The sequence below is a fragment of the Macaca mulatta genome, chromosome 8 (assembly GCF_049350105.2).
Source record: "Macaca mulatta isolate MMU2019108-1 chromosome 8, T2T-MMU8v2.0, whole genome shotgun sequence".
Lineage (NCBI taxonomy): Eukaryota > Metazoa > Chordata > Mammalia > Primates > Cercopithecidae > Macaca > Macaca mulatta.
In genome coordinates, this window is record NC_133413.1 from 133,384,453 (window position 1) to 133,404,986 (window position 20,534).

At 45.9% G+C, this 20,534-nt stretch overlaps 1 protein-coding gene across 5 annotated transcripts in view; it reads left to right on the plus strand.

Moving 5' to 3' along the window:
- Positions 1–15,372, plus strand: part of ZHX2 (zinc fingers and homeoboxes 2) — a 194,686-nt gene extending 179,314 nt beyond the window's left edge. For all 5 annotated transcript variants that reach the window (XM_077943979.1, XM_077943978.1, XM_077943976.1 and 2 more), the window contains one exon: positions 13,789–15,372. The gene's annotated coding sequence lies outside the window, so the exon portion shown is untranslated. The remainder of the gene's footprint in view (positions 1–13,788) is intronic.
- The last annotated feature ends 5,162 nt before the right edge of the window (positions 15,373–20,534 follow it).

Genomic DNA, 20,534 nt, shown 5'->3' on the forward strand with positions numbered 1-20,534 from the left:
CAGAGTCTCATTCTGTTGCCCAGGCTGGAGTGCAATGGCACGATCTCAGCTCACTGCAACCTCCACCTTCTAGGTTCAAGAGATTCTCCTGTGTCAGCCTCCCAAGTAGCTGGGATTACAGGCATGTGCCACCCCACCCAGCTAATTTTTGTATTTTTGGTAGAGACAGGATTTTGCCATGTTGGTCAGGCTGGTCTCAAACTCCTGACCTCAGATGATCCACCCGCCTTGGCCGCCCAAAGTGCTGAGATTACAGGCGTAAGCACCCATGCCGGGCCTCCCATCTTCTATCCTTGATCTTTTCCCGTCCATGACACTTGTCTACATGATTGCTTTTTCCTCCCACCCCAGAGAGGACAATAGGATTCAGTTCCATTCAACAGTACCTTCTGAGCGCCTACTGTGTGCCTGCTGCTACTCCAGGTGCTAGAAACAGTGCCATGAGAGAGAGAGACAACACAGTATCCATTCACACGGAGCTCGGGCAGGCCAAGAAGAGAGGAAATCGCACTTTCCTTTACTCATCACTGTGATGTGTGTTACAATGGGGAAGGGCACAGCTCTGTGTGGGGGCTCAGAGGAGGAACACCCAGGTCGGGGGTTAGGGAGCTTCTTGGAGAAAGGGACATCCGACTGATGGGATGAGAAGGAGTTATCCAGGTGCACGGATAAGGGAAAGAAGGGTCCAAATGGAAGAAGCAGCATGGCCAAGGTCCAGAGACAAGAAAAGGAATGGCACTAGTGAGAAACCAAAAGAGGTTGGGCATAGCCAAAAGGTAGAGCTTGGGTTCGGTAAAGGATAAGAGGAGGCAAACTGAAAGCAAACTCAATGGTTTCCCATAACAGGCAAAAGCTATTCTGAACAAACTGTGTTTGCTGAATTTGAATAGAAAGATGCTTAGTGTCTCTGTATCCCAAGGTAAGCTCAGATGGCACTTCCAGGGCCCCATGGCTGAGCAGGAGGTTGTCTAGGGGCAGCAGTTCTCCAGAGGCCCCTGAGGCCCCCGTCCCCATCTCTCCTCTCTCAAGCTATACCACCACCAGCAGCTGAAAATGCTCATGGGGGTGGGATGTTACCCTGGCTGATGCCCCAGTGGCCCAAAGAAGACAGTAATGAGGGAGGGAATGTTAAAATCATACAGAAAACCTTTGGGGAGGAAGGATGGAGTGATGAACGAAGGCCACCTGAATAGCAGAGGTCGAGGTTGGTGCTCTGCTCTTACTTAATTCTCCTCGGGAGGTAGCTTCTCTATAGTTTTATAAACCCAGAAACAGACTCAGAAACCAAAGAACTTACCCACATTCACCCAGCCAACACATGAGTTTGTCTCCAGAGTCCTCACTCTTCCTCCTGCCATCTTTACCTCATTATTTCTGACAGAAATTCTCCATTTCTAGTTGATACCTCCCTTCTCAGGACAGGGACTAGCTGTGTCTGAAAAAAAAAAAAAAGGAGCATACAGGAACCCCACTTTATGTTTCATTATGGTAAATGCCCCAGCCGTGAGCTAGAAAACATCCCTAAACAGGATGCTAAGATCTGTTCCACACGTGGCAACATCAGATATCCCTGATGGCTCCCTGATATTTTGGAGGTCCATTGTTTTGTTTTGTTTTGAGACAGAGTCTTCCTCTATGGCCCAGGCTGGAGTCCAGTGGTGCCATCTTGGCTCACTGCAACCTCCGCCTCCCAGGTTCAAGCAATTCTCTTGGCCTCAGCCTTCCAAGTAGCTGGAACTACAGGTGCGTGCCACCATACCCAGCTAATTTTTGTATTTTTTTTTTTTTTAGTAGAGATGGGGTTTCACTGTTGGCCAGGCTGGTCTCAAACTCCTGACCTCAGGTGATCCACCAGCCTCAGCCTCCCAAAGAGCTGGGATGACAGGCGTGAGCCACCATGCCCCACCATTGGAGGTCCATTGTATTGAGAAAGGGGCTGCCGTCTGCACTAGGGGTGGCATTGAAGGTTCTCCCACATCCTGGACAGAGGCACTCCTTAAAGAATTCTTTCAATTTAAAGGGAAAAGATATCTCTCTAAATTACTTCACAGTTTTCGTGAACCAAACACATGAGTCTCTTGAATTCATAAATATTCAGTGATGTCCCTATTTAAGTACTTATTTATTTAGGAACCTGCAGTTCAGTTCAGTTATGACACATAATAATCCTGAAATAATTCATGGTTTTGACTTTATAAAAGGTGTTATGTGATGCGCAAGAGGGTGAAGGGGGAGGAACTTGAGCAAGCAGCTGAGAGCTGGCTCTAGGACTAGATTTCCTCTGTAGGCGTTAAGCATTTCCTGCAACCAAATCTCTCTAAACCCTGCAAGGCTTAGGACAGCATTTGACTCGGTCCAGACTCACCTTGGCCCTGAGGTTAGGCGCAAAGATAAGGAGTACTTCCCAGCCTTTGAATTGTGTTGTCTCGATTCAGTCCCTGTGTCTGAAGAATCTTTGAGTCATTCCATTGAGGGACGTGTCCTAGGAAAAGGCTGAAAATTAAGTTTGTTTTTTCGGAAAAATGAGTCAACGTACTTGAGCAAGACATTGTCAGACATCAGCCTTGATGTTTGGTGAAACAGAATATTCTGTTACTATTGCTAGTGAGGGTACCCATTGACTGACACCCACTGTGTGTTCAGTTGCCTTCTAAGCACGTCTACTAAGTCATTTCAACTTCATGCCCACCCTGTGAGGTAGGTACAGGCTTTTCCCCATTTTACAGAGGGCAAAACTGAGGGTCAGAGAAAATGAGTGACTTGCCCTGTGTTCCTCAGCCAACAGCTGGAAGACCTTGGAAGCTACCTCTCAACTGTCAGGCCAGTGCCTGACGCCAGCCACTTTGGCCCTGCCCTCTCCAACAGTGGCACCCACCACCACAGCCCGGAACAAACAGAGTGTGGTCATTTCTTGATTTTGTGTAGGAGTGGAAACTAATCCACAGTGTATTCTTTCAGCAAGAACTTTAGAGAGCCCTCTTTGTGCCAGGCACTGTGCTAGTCTGTGTAGATTTGCCAGAATGACCAAGACACAGCCCCTACCTAATCTCAGTTAATAAAGGTGAGAAATGGACATAGAAACACCAGTTTCCTGAGAGCAGTGCACACAGAAACCGGAGGAACTAGGAGGAGAGGTGGCTTTTCCAACATGTTGTCTGATTCAGAACCTTCCCAGCAACCCACATGTGCAAGCCGCCTTCCCATTTATTTTAAACAAAGAATTCTGAGGCTCAGGAACTGCCAGAGTTCACTCAGCCAGTGTCTAAAATTGATTCCAAAGCTCCAGCCACCACCTTCGCTGCCTCCCAATTTCTGTCAACAATTTCCAACTCCTGATGATTAGGGATGGCTTTGGAGAAGAGAAAAAAATTGTGAAATGCCAGAAAGATATTTTCCATGGTTCAGCTTGGTTAAAATGTTTAAGGCTGTTAAGCGTTGCATTCTGGTTACGATTTAAGATCCAGAAGAGGTATGCCCTCACACTCTGTTCAGATTAGCTGTCCAAATGCAGATGTTTGAATTAATTAATTAATTAATGAGTGAATGAATGAAAATATTGTTGTCATCTGTTTCCCTCTCTCCTGTACCAGACCCTTAGAGGCAAGGACCATATGCCCTTAATCTCTGAATCCCTAGTTTAGATTCTGAGCAGATGCTGAATAACGGTTCATTGAACCAACCAGAGAATTTTAAAAGATAGTTGGGATCTGGTGTTTCAGTCCTTTTGCTTGTCCTCATTTTTTTCCATCACTCATTAACCCCAGTGGTTGACAGCAGCAAGAGGAGTTGGGTACAGTTTGCTTCCCATGTGTGGGGAAAGGTCTGTTGGAGAATCTGTCACCAGATACTTACTGGTGATGCTTCTCAGGGACTGCCCGTTAGTCTGGCTTCCCTCATGTCTAATGGGGGGTTAACTGATACCACTTCCATTTACTTAATTCTGGAGCTTCTCATCCTAGGAATTCTCACTGTGCTTTGGGCAGCTCGTGGAGGCTTAGCCACCATGAAATCCAGCCCTCTCATTTTCAGAGGAAGAATGTAGGCCCCAAGGAGGTGAAGTCACTAACCCACAGACATTCCTAATAAGTGACTTGGTTCATTCATCCATCAAATATTTGTGGAATGTCTGCTGTGTGCCGGGCTCTGGAAGGCAGTGTGCCCAGCATGTCCCTGCCCTCATGGAGCCTTTGGTCTAATGGGAAATGAAGTTTTAACCAATCTTTAATCAAACACAAAGGAAAGTTGCTACACTGACATGTTCTTTGATGCCGTTGGAGTATAGAATACAGGAATTTGAGGATTTAAATAGCGGATTGAAGGTTTAGGGAACACTTCCTAAAGAGGTAATGGGGCCAGGCACAGTGGCTCATGCCTGTAATCCCAGCACTTTGGGTGGCCAAGTCAGGCAGATCACCTGAGGTCAAGAGTTCAAACAAACCTGGCCAACATCATGAAACCCCATCTCTGCTACAAATACAAAAATTAGCTGGGTATAGTGGTGCATGCCTATAGTCCCTGCCACTTGTGGGGCTAAGGAGAATCACTTGAACCCAGGAGGTGGAGGTTACAGTGAGCCAAGATCGTGCCACAGCACTCCACCTTGGGCCACAGAGCAAGACTCTGTCTCAAAAATAAATAAATAAATTCATAAATAAATAATAAGAAGAAATAATGGATGAATTGAAAACCAAAGCATTAGACCAACATGCAGGAGTATGCTGGGCAGAGGGGAGGGGAAGAACATTCCAGACAGAAGAACTGACATACTCAAGGGGAACTGAAAGGTGGCCATGGTGGGCATGACTTGCCTGGGTTCACACCTCAAGAAACTAGAGAAACAAGAGCAAACCAAACCCAAACCCAGCAGAAGAAAAGAAATAACAAAGATCAGAGCAGAACCAAATGAAATTTAAAAAAACACACAAAAGATAACTGAAACAAAAAACTGTTTCTTTGAAAAGATAAACAGAATCAATAAAACCACTTGTGAGATTAACCAAACAAAAAAGAGAAGAGAGAAGATCCAAATAAAGCTCAATTAGAAACAAAATGGGAGATATTACAACCAATACCACAGAAATATAAAAGTTCATTCAAGGCTACTATGAACACCTTTATGAGCACAAACTACAAATCTAGAGGAGATAAATAATCCTGGAAATATACAACGTTCAGAAAATATCTGTTAAGTCCATTTGTTCTAGGGTATAGTTTGCGTCTGTTGTTTCTTTGTTGGCTTTCTGTCTTGATGACCTGTCTAGTGCTGTCAGTGTAGTGTTGAAGTCCCCACTATTATTGTGTTGCTGTCTATCTCATTTCTTAGATCTAGTAGTAATTGTTCTATAAATTTGGGAGCTCTAGTACTAGGTGCATATACATTTAGGATTGTAATATTTTCGTATTGAACTAATTCTTTTATCATATAATGTCCCTCTTTGTCTTTTTAAACTGTTGTTGCTTTAAAGTCTGTTTTGTCTGCTATAAGAATAGCTAGTCCTGCTCACTTTTGGTTTCCATTTGAATGGAATATCTTTTTCCGCTCCTTACCTTAAATTTATGTGAGTCCTTATGTGTTAGGTGAGTCTCTTGAAGACAGTAGATACTTGGTTGGTAGATTTTTATACGTTCTAGCATTCAGTGTATTTTAAACGGAGCCTTTAGGCCATTTACATTCAATGTTAGTATTGAGATATGAGGTACTGTTCTATTCACGTTCTAATTGTTGCCTGAATACCTTGGGGTTTTTTTTTCACTGTGTTAGTGTTTCATAGGTCCTATGAGATTTATGCTTTAAGAAGGTTCTATTTTAGTGTATTTTGAGGTTTTAAGATTTAGGACTCCTTTTAGCATTTCTTGTAGTGCTGGTTTGGTAGTGGCAAATTCTCTTAGCATTTGTTTGTCTGAAAAAGACTTTATATCTCCTTCATTTATGAAACTTAGTTTCACTGGATACAAAATTCTTGACTGGTAATTATTTTTTTTAAGGAGGCTAAAGATAGGATCCCAATCACTTCTGGCTTGCAGGATTTCTGCTGATAAATCTGCTGTTAATCTGATAGATTTTCCTTTATAGGTTACCTGATGCTTTTGCCTCATAACTCTTATGATTCTTTCCTTCATCTTGACTTTAGATAACCTGATGACCATGTGCCTAGGTGATGATCTTTTTGCAATCAATTTCCTGCGTGTTCTTTGAGCTTTTTATATTTGGATATCTACATCTCTAGCGAGACCAGGGAAGTTTTCCTTGATTATTCCCTCAAATAAATTTTCTAGACTTTAAGATTTCTCTTCTTCCTCAGAAACACCAATATTCTTATGTTTGGTCATTTCACATAATCCCAAATTTATTGGAGGCTTTGTTCATTTTTTAAAATTAGTTTTTTTCTTTGTCAGGTTGGGTTAATTCAAAAGCCTTGTCTTCAAGCTCTGAAGCTATTTTTTCTACTTGTTTGATTCTGTTGTTAAAACTTTCTAGTGTATTTTGCATTTCTCTAAATGTGTCTTTCATTTCCAGATGTTGTGATTGTCTTTTCTTTTTGATATCTATTTCTCTAGAGACTTTTCATCCATATCCTATATTGTTGTTTTAATGTCTTTAAATTGGTTTTCACTTTTTCCTGGTGCCTCCTTGAGTGGCTTAATAATGAGCCTTCTGAATTCTTTTTCTGGCAATTCAGATTTCATCTTGGTTTGAGTCCATTGCTAGAGAGCTAGTGTGATCTTACGGGAGTGTTTTAGAACTTGTTTTATCATATTGCCAGAATTACTTTTCTGGTTCCTTCTCATTTGGATAGACTGTTTCGATTGAAACATCTGGAACTCAAGGGCTGCTGTTCAGGTTCTTTTGTCCCATGGGGTGATCCCTTGATGTGGTGCTCTCGCCCTTTCTTTCTGGCTTCCTGAGCACCAGACTGTAGTAGTTGTTATTGCCTATCTGGGTCTTGCCACCCAGTGGGGCTACTGAGCCCCAGGCTCGTGCTGGGGAATGTCTATAAAGAGTCCTGTGATGTGATCCATCTTCAGGTCTCCCAGCCTTGGATACCAGCACCTGCTCCAGTGGAGGTGGCATGGGAATGAAGTGGACTCTGTGGGAGTCCTTGTTTGTAGCTTTGTTTAGTGCACTGGTTTTCTTGAATGCTGGTTACACTAGCAGTGAAATTGCCACATGGACAGACTCAGGACCTCTGGTTAGCCAGGGTGTTGCAGGCAGTGGCATTAACTGTTGTTTGCCCCTTTAAAGCAGGGTTGTTCTGTTATGAGTTGCTGTAATGGCTTGAGTTGGTTGGCCTCCAGCCAGGAGGTGGTGCTTTCAGGGGAGTGCCAGCTGCAGTAGTAGAAGGGGATATAATCCTGCCCTACATTGACCAGAATGAGTACTTGGGTTTCTTAGGCGATGGGCAGGGCCATAGAGTTTCCAAAAGATTATGTCTTTTGTCTTCAGCTACCAGGGCAGGTAGAGACAAACCATCAGGTGGGGGCAAGGTTAGGCGAGTCTGAGCTCAGACTGTCCTTGGGCAGGGCTTCACGTTAGTTTCTTTATTTAGGGCTGATGAGAAGGCAGTGCAGAAAGGTAGCTCATGCAAGTCTTTGAGGTAAAAAGTGGTGGAGCTGGAATTCAAACCCACCGACACATGTAAGCACTTTGGGGACTCTGCCCAGTGAGTTTAAAATACTATTCCATTTGCTCTGATTCTATTAAATTCCCGTGGCCAATATGCACTGATAGGTCAGGAGCAGGAAAGGCATTCCTACTGCCTTTGAGCCTCCCTGCAAGCAGCTTGGGGAATATATACCTGGCCTGTGGGTCTCAGCAAGTTCCCCAACCCTAGAGGCCCTTCAAACCACTGCAGGGAAGGAGAGCTTTGGCGGGATGTGGCCAAAACCGACCCAAGTCTAGTGTACAGACAATTTGGGATGGCACAGAGTTTTGTCATCCACTGGGAAGTTGCTTAATCCTCCTCCATGCCAACACATTTTCCCTTTTTCAATTCTAGTTAAAAATCAGACTGTGCCCCCTACCCTCAATAAAAGAAATGAAAGTTTGAACTCAAATATTATGAAGCAGGCTGGGCACGGTGGCTCATGCCTGTAATCACAGCACTTTGGGAGGCCAAGGCAGGTGGATCACCTGAGGTCACAAGTTCAAGACCAGCCTGGCCAACATGGTGAAACCTCATCTCTTCTAAAAATACAAAAATTAGCCAGGCATGGTGGTGAGTGCCTGTAATCCCAGCTACTTGGGAGGCTGAGGCAGGAGAATCACTTGAACCTGGGAGGCGGAGCTTGCAGTGAGCCAAGATCGCACCAATGCACTCCAGCCTGGGCTGGAGCGAGACTCTGTCTTGGGGAAAAAAAAAAGAAATATTATGGAGCAGACCAGATGCAGTGGCTCATGCCTGTAATCCCAGCACTTTGGGAGGCCAAGCCAGGTGGATCACTTGAGGCCAGGAGTTCGAGATCAGCCTGGCCAACATGGTAAAATCCCATCTCTACTAAAAATACAAAAATTAGAGCCGGGTGTGGTGGCACACACCTGTAGTTCCAGCCATTCGGGAGGCTGAGGCATGAGAATCGCTTGAGCCCGGGAGGTAGAGGTTGCAGTGATCATGCCACTGCACTCCAGCCTGGGCGACAGAGCAAGACTCTGTCTCAAAAAGAAAGGCAAGGAGAGGAGAGGGGAGGGGAGGAGACAGGAGGGGAGCGTGGGAGAAGGGGAGGGGAAGGGAAGGGAAGGGGAAGGGGAAGGGGAAGGAGAAAGGGAAGGGGAAGAGGAGGGAAGATTACAGAGCCGTGTAGAAGTGGAAGGGGAGGGGAAGGGAGAAGGGGAAGGGAGAAGGGGAGGAGAGAAGGGAGGGGAGGGGAGGGGAGAGGGGAACGGAGGGGAAGGGGAGGGGAGGGGAAGGAAAGGGAAGGAGAAGGGGAAGGGAAGGGGAAGGGGAAGGGAACGGAAAGGGAAGGGAAGATTACGGAGCAGTATAGAAGTGGAAGGGGAGGGGAGAAGGGGAGAGAAGGGGGAGGGGAAGGGGAGGGGAGGGAGGGGGAGGGGAGGGGAAGGTGAGGGAGGAGGAGGGGAGGAGAAGGGAAGGGGAAGGGGAAGGGAAGATTACCGAGTGGTATAGAAGTAGAAGGGAAGGAAAGACGGGGGAGGGGAGGGGAGGGGAGGAAAGATTACAGAGTGGTATAGAAGTAGACAATGGAGTAATGTTGACCAGGGATGGGGCAGGAGGATGTGGGGAATTTTTGTACAATGGGTGTAAAGTTGCAGTTATACAGATGAGTAACTTCTGGAGATATGCTGTACAACATAGTGCCTGTAGTTAACAGTAAGATATTTACTTCAAAATGTGTTCAGAGGGCAGATCTCATGTTGGGTACTTACCTCCCCATCCGCCCCAAAAAAATAGACACAAGTAAACTTTGGGAGGTGCTTTATGTTTGTTACTGGATTGTAGTGACAGTAACATGAGTGTATGCATGTGCCTAAACTCACCAAATTACCTCCATTATGTGCGGTTTTCTACAAACCAGTTATACCTCAACAAAGCTAGGGCAAAGAGGGAAAAAAATGCAACCAGAAAGAAAAGACGTTACCTACGGAGAAACTACAATTAAACTGGCAAGTTTGTCCGTAACAAAAATGAAGCCAGATGACAATGGAACAAAATGTTTAGCAGGTAACAAGCACTCGGCAAATGAGCAATAAACCTTGCTACACCTCTCAAAGAAAATATTATGGAGAAATAATAAATCACTCTCTCGGTGTTTGTTTTCCTTTCTCATGGAGTGCAGTATTATTCACTCCCAAGTCCCTAGGGCCCTAGGGAAAGTTCTCCTGGGAAAATTAAAGAGAAACAGAAACAGAAAGCTGTCACATGGGAAAACAATTCTGTTTTTGTTTCTTCAATGAGGAAAGTAACAGAGAAGCAGATTTTGCTAAAGAATTAGTACTTCTTAACATTCCAAGTTTTCCCCAAGACAGAAAGGGAGGGTAGGAGGCGGTGGGTTCCCATTCTGGGACGTGTTCACCGACAGACTGGCCATCACGTGGTAGAAATGTCCCAGGGGGCCATAAGGAAATGCCTGCCCAATGGCCTTGCAGCGTCCTCCAGGGCTCTGAGTCGCACTCTAGGATGGGGCATTGGTCTTTTGCAGGGTGACTGTCTCTGACCAGGTAATAGGACTCTGACAGAAGCCCAGGGGAATTAGCAAGAGCCTCACAGCCCAAAGCACTGCAATGCTCTATAGAACAGCAATCCTGAAATGTGGACTTTGTCACCACCCTAGGAGGACAGCCTCCACCCACTCTACCGCACGTCTACCGAGGGCCTTGGGGAAGGACGTCCAAGGAAGACACCCCTGAAGAAGGGGCAGGCCCCTGTCTTCTGTTGCCAGCATCTTCCCAGTCTCCTTTTGAGGGTGACTCCAGCTCCCATAACCCAAATCCTGTCCACTGCTCAATACCCTGGAAAAGGTCCACAGAGAAAGTCCAAGTGGTTCTGAGGGGGTTCCCAGGGCCCATAGCCATCCATACACATCTGAGACCTCTGCGAAAGCCACACAAAGTCAATTTGACTTTGTCTCCCTTTTCTCAGGCCATCCTTTTGGCCTTGCAGTCCGTGTGTGTGTGTTTATTTTAAGAGCTTTGCTCATAATTTGTTAAGGAATATATATGACTGGAGGGTTGTACATGTTTGTATATAAGAAGTTACACAAGGAATCATAGAAACACACTGCCGGATGGAGAACCACCTTAATGATGAGGTTTATCTAAAAAGCTGGAGTTTTTGCCAATCACTTGAAGAGAAGTGTTCAGTGTCATCTGTAATATGAGAGACAGAAGATGGTTAGACTCACATACACACAGGTGAGCTCACTAAGGCCCCAACTAAATGCCTGGCCTTCCTCAGGAAAAGTGAAGCCATCTATCTTGAGCCCCTGTCAAGTACCAGGACCTGATTGCTTTGACCTGATTACAGGACCCTGTCTGTAACCCTGCCAGCAGCCCATGGGTTCTGTGCAGTGGAAGTGAGACTCTGAGAGGTTAAGTAACCAACCTCGGCATATAGCCAGGAAGTGGCAGATCCTGGATCCCAGCTTTCTCCATCTCCACAGCTCTTTCCACCCCATCCCTCAATCCTGTGCTGATCCAACATACTTTAGCCAGGTTGGAAGGAAGAATATCAGTAGCTGTCTCCCAACCTTGGGCCTTGTCTCCTAGGATCTGTAAGCGTTCAGGTAGACATCCAACCAGTGGCAGCCTCCCTCCCAAAGGTTGCGGAAGTCCCCATTTGCTGGGGAAAACCCTGTTTCTTGGAAAGCACCAGCAGAGGCTGGCGGTGGGCTACTGTGCCCACCCAGGGAGTACCTGTGGCTCTGCCTGGGATCAGCAATAAGGCTCGTGGTCCTCACTGGGTGTCCCAGCCTCCTACTTTTGAAGCCATCGTGCTGTCTTCAGTTGCCACCTAGCTCTGTGCATGGAGAGGCTGTGCATGACCTGGATGCAAAATAGGTACAGGGAGGAGCAATTAAGAATCAGGAGGCTCTGAAGTTGGACTGGCCAAGGTGGAATCCGGCTCCACCACTCACTGGTTACCCAATGTTAAGCACAACATTTAGTCTCTGTAAGCCTCCATTTCTTCACTGTGAAGTGGGTCTACCAATCACCTGCCGGTCACTGTAAGGAGTATATGAGATGAGCCATATTACCACTTAGCATGGGGCCTGGTGCCAGAAACTAGCTACTCTCACTGTTGGAGGGAAAGTCATGATCATTCTTGTTTTTGACCATGCCACTGAGTAGGCCATGGCCTGGGAGAAATCACTTTTCCTCCCAAGCTTCCTTTTTTTTCCCCCCTGGTGAAATGAGTGATCTTGACAGCATCACCTATAAGGATCCCTGCAGTGTTTACAACTTGATGACTTTGGTTGGATCACTTTTAGGTAGTCGAGATCCTAAGGACACCCTGGAATCTGGTTTTGTCTGCAGACTTTTATAAATTGGTTTCTTAACTCCAATATTCAGTCTTACTCCCAGGAGCATCTAGGGAATGTGGGTACGTTTAACATCCAGACGTTAGGCATCAATGGCACTATCGATGATCATCTGATGCCTCTGGCTGAGAAGTCTACTTTGCTTGCTGTTGGCCCCTGTACAAAAAAAAAAAAAAAAAAAAACACTTATCAGCACCTTCTCAGCCAGAGAAGTGGCCAAACAGCCTTCCCAGGAGGGAGGCAAAAAAAAAGGCCAGTGACTCCGGGAATCTACAGATCTGAGAAACTTCCAGCCCGTCATGGGATACTGGTTGTGTGCTCTACAGACCTGAGCCTTGGATCCCTTTCCCAGGATCTCTAGATCTTAGGAGGAGGCAAAAGTAATGATGAGACCTGTCCTCATTTCCTCAACCTACCACAAAGTATTGCAAACGGAATGACTCAAAACAATAGAAGTGTATTGTTTCACAGTTCTGCAGGCCAGAAGACAAAAATCAGGGAGTCTGTGATGGTTGCTTCCTTCTGAGAGCTGTGCGGGAATCTGCTCTGTGCCCATCTCCCAGCTTCTGGTGTCTGCCGGCCATCCTTTGCATTCCTTAGCTTGTGGATGCGTCAGCCCAATATCTGCCTCAATCATCGCGTGACCTTCTTGTGTGTGAATCGTCACATCTCCCCTCTATGCACATCTGTCTCTGTGTCCAAATTTCCGCCTTCTGTAAGGACACTAGTCATGTTGGATTAGAGTCCACCATAATGGCCTCATTTTCACTTGATTTAACTATTACCTCTCTAAAGGCATTTCTAACAGGGTAACATTCTGAGGTACTGAGACTTAGGACTTCAATATATACTTTTGGGGGGACACCATTCCACCTATCACAAGGTCCTTGGACTATTTTCATTATCTCCAAGGGTATAAGAATTAAACATTTCTTCCTACTGATTCTTCATAATTCTGTTTATTAAGTGCACAGACTCTAGAGATTACCTGGGTTTGAATCTTGGCTCTGCCACTTACTAGCTGTGTGATCTTGGGAAACCTATTGGGCCCCTATGTGTTCAGTTTCCTCAACTGTAAAATAGGAATAATAGTAATATTTACACCTCTTAGAGTTCATATAAACATTAAATAAAAACACATTTACAATCCCTCAACTTATCCGTCTTCTATATCCTACCACATTTGGAAAAGGCTCCATCTAATAAAAACAGTAGAAGTATCTACAATACTTACCATGTGCCAGGTGCTAGTCCAAACACTGTTGTGTACATCAACTCATGGCACCATTGCAGCAACTTTCTAAGGTCGGTGCTAGTGTCATCCGTGTTATACAGAAGCAAAAACTAAGCCCTAGAGAGATCAAGTCATATAGGTACAGCCCTGCAGCCACTAAGGGGAGAAGTTAGGACCCAAATCCAGATTTGTCTGACTCCAGGGCCTTTTAGGAGCCACTGGGACTGGTTGACTGCCTAGGAATAATAAAAGGGTCTTGTAAGGATGAAAAGAATCACAGGCCACCACCTTCGCTTGCCCAGAAAGTCATTCTGTTTTCAAAGGCCTGATTCTGGAGGCTTTTCCTATAGTGGTGATCTGTGCTCAGAAAACATACTCGTTTCCTTACAACAGGCCCTGTACGTGAAGGGCACGTGTCTCTCTTCCAGGCCCTAGGATGGCTTTGGAAGGCCCCCACCCCAACCCAGGAGAGCCAGGGAGAAGCAAACCATGATATCTTCCCCCCAGGGAACAATGGTCGTTTGCCTGACATCTTGACTCTGTGGTTTTGTGTCTTCTAGGGAAGTCGGTTAGAACTGCTGTGCTGATCAAGGGGATGCTCTGTCTTTGAAGAAAGAAGAAATGGTCCCTCCCCAGCCATGGGCCACCCTCGCCAGTGACTCCAAATGGAACTGCTTAGCTCGTGTGTGCCTGGAGGGGGCAGAAGCCCAGCAACTCTCAGACGCACCTCCCAGAGGACCGGTGGGAATTGTTCATAGTGCCAAAGTCCTACTACTGCGTTTTCAATGGGTCCTTGTACATAGTTTGCTCCTCTGCCCTAGCCCTCACCTCTTGCTATACTGGAACTGATTTGTACAATATGGGAATTTTGTTACCTTTTTAATCAAGGGCAACTTCCTTTTCCAGCACTACCATTGTAAGGATTTTTTCAGGAGGGAGGGCTAACCACCTTGCTTTTCTCTTTTCTCCTTTTCTTTTTTTATTTTTGTTTTATTAATTTGGGGAAAGGGGTGTTAGTATTAGTGCCATGATATCTACTGGATTTTAAGTAGGGAGACTTTATTTTTAAAGGTAGGTTGAAATTTGGGAGATTTCTCGGCAGGAAGGGCTGAAATCCAGGCCTCTGTCTCAACCTGGAGAGAGGTGACAGGCGACAGATCCTCCAAATCAAATTCCTTTCCAGTTCTTCCCCTGGCTGCTTTTTTGGGGGGTCCCTGCCTTACTCCAACAGAAGGCTTTATGAACTGCCAAGAGGGGATCTGGCTTCGCAAATTCTTGGCCTCTTGGGCCAGGCTGTGTCCAGCCAGCCCTGGGAGAACTGGGTAGCAGGTGGCTGAGTTCTTTAAGCACCTTTCTTTTTTTTTTTTTTGAGACGGAGTCTTTTGCTCTGTCGCCCAGGCTGGAGTGCAGTGGCACCAACTCGGCTCACTACAAGCTCCGCCTCCTGGGTTTACGCCATTCTCCTGCCTCAGCCTCCCGAGTAGCTGGGACTACAAGCGCCCGCCACCTCGCCCGGCTGGTTTTTTGTACTTTTAGTAGAGACGGGGTTTCACTGTGTCAGCCAGGATGGTCTCGATCTCCTGACCTTGTGATCCGCCCGTCTCGGCCTCCCAAAGTGCTGGGATTACAGGCTTGAGCCACCGCGCCCGGCCTCTTTAAGCACCTTTCTAAATACCAGCGGAAGAGGCTCCTGCCTCTGTTAGTATGATCAGTACTATTGTGACATTAAAACAACAACAATAAGATCTTCCTATCTGGAGGGTACAAAGGTGAATGGCTTTGGTTTTCATTTCTCTTCTTCACTGCCTTTTCTCGGTGTGGTATTTGACAAGATTTTAGCTCAAAGCCTCACCATGAATTGATTTTTTTTGTTTGTGTGTGTGTTTGTTTTGGGAAAATTTTAGATACCTGAGTGCACTTTTTTTCAGTTAGCCCTACCTTTTAAAAGAAGGAAAACCAAGAGACATATCTGGTGTACATGTTGCAATATGAATTCTGGTTGCAATCCCTCCCCCGTCCCACATTGCCCCCCATTTGAGTACACCGCACAAGTCAATTGCTAGGAAGTTTGAATAAAACCAATTTTTCTAACTTGTCGCTCATTTGTTGTAACTCAATAAAGCAAAGACTAAACATTTTTATAACCTTTTCCTCTACTTCGTCTTCTTTATTGTTGTCTGGCTCCCGAGGGCTTGGTGTAAGGGTTCTGACTTGAGTACCTCCGGTTTCAAGTTCATAGGGTCACATTTCTCATTTACCATCTAGGAGGGATCTGACATCACAAACTGGACTTTAAAAGTGGGATATAGGCTTGGCGCGGTGGCTCACACTGTAATCCCAGCACTTTGGGAGGCCAAGGCGGGTGGATCACCTGAGGTCAGGAGTTCGAGACCAGCCTGGCCAATGTAGTGAAACCCTATTTCTACTAAAAATACAAAGATTAGCTGGGTGTGGTGGTGTGCACCTGTAGTTCCAGCTACTCAGGAGGCTGGAGAATCGCTTGAACCCAGGAGGCGGAAGTTGCAGTGAGCCAAGATGGCGCCAGTGCACTCCAGCCTGGGCAACAAGAGCGAAACTTTGGCCCCTCCCTCCCTCCCAGAAAATAACCAGATGTAAGTGTTGTTGTAGGAATCTTCAGCAGATCTCTTTGACACAGAGAAGGAAATTATAGGTCCCCCCTTCTCCAGGGTCTCTCAAATAGATTCATAAAATAGTCAAGAGAAGAGCTTCCGAGTGGGAGTGAAAAGCCCCTCTGTGTGCAGGCTCGCCCTTGGGTGACCTGAGCTCAGTCACTCCCCCTCCCTGGGCTGCTGGCGAGTGGTAGCTGGGGCACTGCCATTTCTCTGAGAAGGTGGCTTTTAAGTATCTCTGCTCTGGTGAGGTTTAAAGAGTCCCTCACTCTTCGCACTTGACACTCATCCAGACCAGTGGTTCTCAAACATGAGTGGGCACCAGCATCACCTGGAAGGTTGGGTAGAATGTCTGATGGGTATGTCTGGGGTGGGAACTGAGAATGTGCATTGCTAACAAGTTCCTCACCTTGGGAACTTCTGGTCTAGATGCTTCATTTTTACGGGAACTTACAGACTTTTGGCCAGTTTATCTAAACTTAGCATGTGTTTATTCTACAGATAAGGGGAAAGACCCACTTCCCAAAATACAGGAAACACTGAAAAGTTCAAGAATCAAAAGGGCCTGGCCTTCTCTGGGGGATGCCCTCAGTCTCCCATCCTGTAGGCTCCAATGACACCATCCCCATCTCTGCACATAGCCCTCACCACACAGCTCAGGATTCATTTGGTCAGCTTGTCAGTTCCCCCAAGCTGAGAGCAGGGGCCGTAGATTCTCCGTAACTTTACACAATCTCCGAAATCCCCATAGTTCTCTTTACCACTCAGCAAAGTTGCATGTAGACAGCTATTCAAAAATAAAAATAGGCCAGGTACAGTGGCTCACACCTGTAATCACAGCACTTTGGGAGGCTGAGGAGGACGGATCACTTGAGGTCAGGAGTTCGAGACCAGCCTGGCCAACATGGTGAACCCCATCTCTACTAAAAATACAAAAATCAGTTGGGTGTGGTGGTGGGTGCCTGTAATCCCAGCTACTCAGGCTGAGGCATGAGAATTGCTTAAACCCAGGAAGCGTAGGTTGCAGTGAGCCAAGATCACTCCACAGCACTTCAGCCTAGGCAATAGAGCAAGACTCCATCTCAAAAAAAATAAATAAAACAAAAGTAAAAATAATAGCTATCTTTTTTTTTTTTGAGACGGAGTCTCGCTTTGTCACCCAGGCTGGAGTGCAGTGGCGCGATCTCGGCTCACTGCAAGCTCCGCCTCCCAGGTTCACGCTATTCTCCTGCCTCAGCCTCCCAAGTAGGTGGGACTACAGGCTCCCACTACCATGCCCGGCTAATTTTTTTTTTTGTATTTTAGTAGAGATGGGGTTTCACCGTGTTAGCCAAGATGGCCTTGATCTCCTGACCTCATGATCTACCCGTCTCAGCCTCCCAAAGTGCTGGGATTACAGGCGTGAGCCACCGCGCCCAGCCTGGCCTACATCTTCTTTTCTTTAAAAAAAGTTAAAAGTGGCTGTGGCTAACTCATCTCCCAGTTCCTGCCTGCACTGCCTTCCCTGCCTGTGCCCCGAGCACCTGGACCTTCCCCAGACCTTGTCACCCACATACTGTCTTGTCCTCCCTCCCATTAATGAACATTTCCAACACGCTCTCCCTTGACAGATGGCTGCCTTCCCCTCCTGCCATTTACCACCCTTGCACTTAAGCTTGCCACTGCAAGGCAACTTAAATAAATTTTTCACGCACAATGGTATGAGATGCTATCAAATGCTTGAAAGACCCAAAGGGAAAGCCTTGGTAATTGGTGGGGATGAAAATACACAGGAAAGATGGGTGTGTTCTTTTAAACACCCAGCAAAATATGTCAAGCTATCTTCCTCCACTGGAAATGATTAAAGAATGGCAGAAACTAGGAAGGAGGTTCTTAGGGGGAATAGACGGGCAGGATTCTTGGTGAGGTGGAAGAGAGTGGTGGGATGGAGTGATCATCCGCTGCTTCTGTCTGCCCTGTACCTCTTGCACTCCTTCTCTTCCTTGAGGATGTACTCCTATCCCCCTCTGCTCATCTCATTCTGGGGCTTCCCATCATGGTAATCCACTCTCCCTTCTACAGCAGTGACCCACAACATTCCAGTACCTTGTTCAGGGACAGGTACAGTACCATGCATAAGACCCAAACAGGACCAAGTCAGACACTGGGAGGAGGAGCTTCCTTTCTCATTCAGATGGTAAGTGTGATCATGTTAGCTTGGAACCACCAGTGGCCAAAGCCCCTGCCAGGGAGAGGAAGCCAGTCCTTAAGTAGAGAGAATGAGGCCCAAAAAATCAAGAAAAGAGACAAGGGAGCAATAAAGGATGGAGCAAGGGATGATCATGGTGGTGGTGATGACGGCAGTGGTGATGACAATGTTGATATCATGTGAATCCCTGGAGCCTGCCATTCCTAAGGCCAACTCCTTGTCTTTCCAGTTTCATAAAAACCAACATATTTTCCTTTTTAGCTTAAGCTTCGAATCTTTTGAGTTGGGTTTCTGTCACCAGAAACTCAAAGAGTTCTGGTGGGTTAATGAAATTATGAGATAAAAATGGAAGGAAAGACGGCAATTGTAAATAGCCGTGTTGACTTGTGGCTTCAGTATTGGATGGTGCGGTTCTTAGTCCTTGCCATTCAAATGTGCTCCTGGATGAGCAGCATAGGTATCACTGGGAGCTTGTTAGAAATGCAGTATCTCTGGCCGCTACTCCAGACCTGTTAAATCAGATTCTGTAATTTGACAGGATCCCCAGATGATTCGTATGTTCAGTAAACTTGAAGAAACTCAGCTCTGAAGACACTAAATGACTCCTCCCCAACCTCCTCCAGCACACTAGAACTCTTTGAGTTTCTAGTGACAGAAACCCAACTCGAAATATTTGAAGCTTAAGCTAAAAATGAAAATATGTTGGTTTTTATGAAACTGGAAAGACAAGGAGTTGACCTTAGGAATAGCAGGCTCCAGGGATTCACGTGATATCACATGATATCACTGGTGGTTCCAGTGGCCAAAAGTAAAGGGATGGGTGGCAAGTCTAATAACACATCACTGGCCTGTTTGCAGAGGGTAGACCCTAGGGCCCGGGAACAGGGAGGCAGAGGAAGAACAGGGCAGAGAGTGCATGGTCCCCCAGCTGATGACATACTTGTCCTTCTAGGCCACCTGGTGCATAGCCACTTCCAACCAACAGTGCTTGGAAATGATAGCTCTCACTGGCCTGTCACAATACAATCCAGAGAGAACCAGGAAAGATGTCATCTCCCTCCTACTAATCCCTGAAAGCTCCTGTCTCCAACATCTCACAGCTGGACATACATATAAAGCACAGCAGAAAAATTGTCATTGCCCTGGGCAGGGGAAGGGGGTTGATCAATAAAAATGAATAAAAAATACTTCATGAGCACATCCCAAGACATGCTGCATGTTGAGTATCCTGTAGAGTGTAAGAGGCATCCTGATCTTGACTTTGAGGAACTTAAAATCAAAGGGGGAGACCAAAATGTTCACCAGTAATTCTGAAACTTTCATCCATAACAAGCCCCCAAAGCACTACAGACAGCCCTAATCTGGATCCTTGCAGGAAAGAAATTGAACACTTACAATGAGTAAACTGGGAGTGGTTTATTAAAAAGGATTTTTATACATGTGTGAGCAGGGTTTGGAAAAACTAACAAGGGAAGATACAGAAAGACTGGCTTGAAGGGGCAAGGGATGGACAAAAGATGGCAAATACACACTAAACTTTCTGTCATACCCCACTCCACAACCATAGTAGATATTAATGATCAATCAAAGTACCTTCACCTGCTGGACTTGGTCAGGTCTTCATGATACTTAACACAATGCTCCACCTCAAATCTATTAACCTTGGAGCATGAGATGAAATATGTGATGGATGCCATTGGTTGCCCAACTAATATCCATCCCCCATCCTTCCTTGCTAAGAGAACCAAGATATTCCTCAGGCAGTGTCTTCATCTACTTGTGCTGCTATAAAGAAATAGTTGAGGCTGGGTAATTTATAAAGAAAAGAGGTTTATTTAGCTCATGGTTCTGTAGACTGTACAAGAAACATGGTGCTAGCATTTGCTTGGCTTCTGGTGGGGATCTCAGGTTGCTTCCACGTATGGTAAAAAGTGAAGGGGAGCTGACTGTGCAGAGATCACATGAAGAGAGGAAATAAAGTGGGGAGGGATGTCAGGCTCTTTAACCAGCTCTCAAAGGAACTAATAGAGCAAGAACTCACCACAAGGACAGCACCAAGCCATTAATGGTGAATCCACCTCCATGACAAAAACATCTCCCATTAGGCCCCACCTCCAACATTATGGATCACATTTAAACATGAGATTTGGAGGGGTCAAGCAAACCAAACTATAGCAGGCAGTAACATACTCATCCCCAGGTGAGAAACTCAATTTCCCAGCTTCCCTTGCAGCTAGGTGCAGTTAATGAGACATCACCAGAAGGCCACTGAATAGTTGGTGCTATTCTCCTTCTTTACTTTTTCCTGTTTTGTATGCATTTGGTGATCTTGAAACTGAGTCCTTCTTGACTTCAGAGTCCATGAACAAGTGCTGCAGCTGCCTGTTTCCAAGCATCTTGATATGTGAGAAAAGTAAACCCCTATTTGTTTAACCCACCACTCAATGAATTTGTTTAACACATGCAATCAAATGCATTCATAGTTAAC